This window comes from Heterocephalus glaber, unplaced genomic scaffold, assembly GCF_053883595.1.
Source record: "Heterocephalus glaber isolate CG9 unplaced genomic scaffold, H.glaber_assembly_v1.0 deba00001586, whole genome shotgun sequence".
In the NCBI taxonomy this organism is placed as follows: Eukaryota; Metazoa; Chordata; class Mammalia; order Rodentia; family Bathyergidae; genus Heterocephalus; species Heterocephalus glaber.
In genome coordinates this window covers 13,886,872-13,888,879 of record NW_028258364.1, presented here as the reverse complement: position 1 = coordinate 13,888,879, position 2,008 = coordinate 13,886,872, and the positions used below count along the sequence as shown (strand labels likewise).

The following is a 2,008-nucleotide window of genomic DNA, read 5'->3' as shown; positions in this document are numbered from 1 at the left end:
ATATGTAAAAATTTTTAAGTATGAGATTAGTGATATAATTTTAATGTATTAAATTCCCCCCAATGTTTAGACTGGGTTATGGATAGTGGTTGCTACCATTTCAAGATTATACTCTTACAAATGTAATTTTTAAAAATATACAACAACCTTCAGTTATTTTGAAGGATAGTGCAAATGAAGACATTCTTTGGATCATGATTTCAAAACATTATTTTCAACATTATTCTTCCTTTCTCTGTTCATAATCTGAATAACAAAATATAATACTGGAAGAAAGCACATCTTCAATAGCCTTAGTTGAATAGTACTGAGAACAAATAACAGAAGAATTATTCAGTAACAATATTCTCCATTTGTCTGAAAACATGTTATATACTTAAATATTTTATGGAAACAAATCCATGTCTTTTAGTGTTGTTGTTTCAGCTTGATCTCAAACACAAAACATTTACACAAAGATCACCTACCTGCTCACTATATCAGCCATGTTGCCTTAAGGATAAGGTACAGCATAGAAGAGGCTTTCCTGTAAGCAAACTAATAACACTTAAAATTTTATATACAGAATTAAGAGTTCCATGAATCCAGCAATTTCCTTGAAAATATTTTGGGCTTTTATTGTAAAGTATTACTCTCTCCTAGCCAGAAATTAAAAAGCTTTTCTCCAATAAGATATACTCCATAGTGGATATAGCAGCACAAGGGGATCTTCAACTGCTATTTAATGCTGCCCGAGGCATGTATCCTTTTATTTGTGGTTACTAGCACTGAATTCCCATTAGTGTCATTGGTAGTGTTGGTGGCTGAGCCATCGACAACAATATAGTCAACTTTGTTATCCAGCTTCATTCACCAAACGTTGCAAAAAGTCATCCAAAAGGACAATTAAAGCAATTGTTCTTTTCAGATCAGCATATCCTGCCATAGAAGCACCATTCTGAACATCCACTGTGCTCTTATTTTCCTCTGCAAGAGCTTTCACATACCTTTTGCTTAAATCTAGTATTTGTTCATGTAACTTGACACTGCTTTGATGTCTTAGTTGTTGGAAAGTATAGTGAAGTAATATCACTTCCCAAATGAGTCCAAACAGAAGCAATAATAAACTCAATTTCTGGTACATATTTTTTCTTGAGATTGTAAAAAAACATTTCTGATGAAGCAAACAAACTTGATTGCAAAGCAGTACCTGGAGACAAGCTCCCAAACAAAACTTTTGAAGAAAAAAAGAAAAACTTCTCTAATATATATTTTTCATCTTTGGCAAAGTTGCTCCACTTTTACATTAACTCTGTGGGCCTCTTGTCGCAGTGGCTGCCACCGGAGGCTTCTGACCCTGAGCAGCACATCCAAGGCAGAGGAGCAAGTGTCAGTGGCATCTTCCCCTGGAGAAGCAGCCTGCAGGTCTGGATGGAGAAAGGCCAGGGCTTGGGAGTCAGGATGAGGTTGTCTCCCAGCATGTCCAGGCATGTATTCTTGAAGGTCTAAGAAAGATGAGAACTGAGCCCTTCAATTATTTTAAATTGTCAACTAATTATCAGGAAAAAGATAAGGACATCCCTAGATCCTGACTGATAAAAGGAAATACTATAGTTTTTTCCAAGTCAGTCTTGCAATATGTAGATGGTATGCTGTTATGTGCCCCTTCAGAAGAGCTTTCTAGCCAAGACATCTGCTCTGCTGAATTTTCTAACAGACGGGATTTATAATGTTTCTAGATCTAAGGAACAACTTTGCAGCCTTGAGGTAAAATATTTAGGCCTTGTGATAGCTAAGGGAACCCAAAGACTGGAGGAAGAAAGAATTAAACCAGTTCTTTCCTTTCCATAGCCCAAGGCTCTAAAACAGCTAAGGAGATTCCTAGAAATTACAGGGTTTTGTGGCCTTCAGATAGCAGGATAGAGTGAGATTGTGTGACCCCTCTATTATAGAAAAACCCAAGAGACAGACACCTGGGAACCTCATTCCCAGACCCCATTCCAGAAGCTCAAACAAGCACTTCTAAGTG

General features: G+C 36.9%; 1 pseudogene; it reads right to left on the bottom strand.

Moving 5' to 3' along the window:
• Positions 1-717: 717 nt before the first annotated feature.
• Positions 718-1,470, bottom strand: LOC101726665 (coiled-coil domain-containing protein 126 pseudogene; annotated as a pseudogene).
• Between the last annotated feature and the right edge of the window lie 538 nt (positions 1,471-2,008).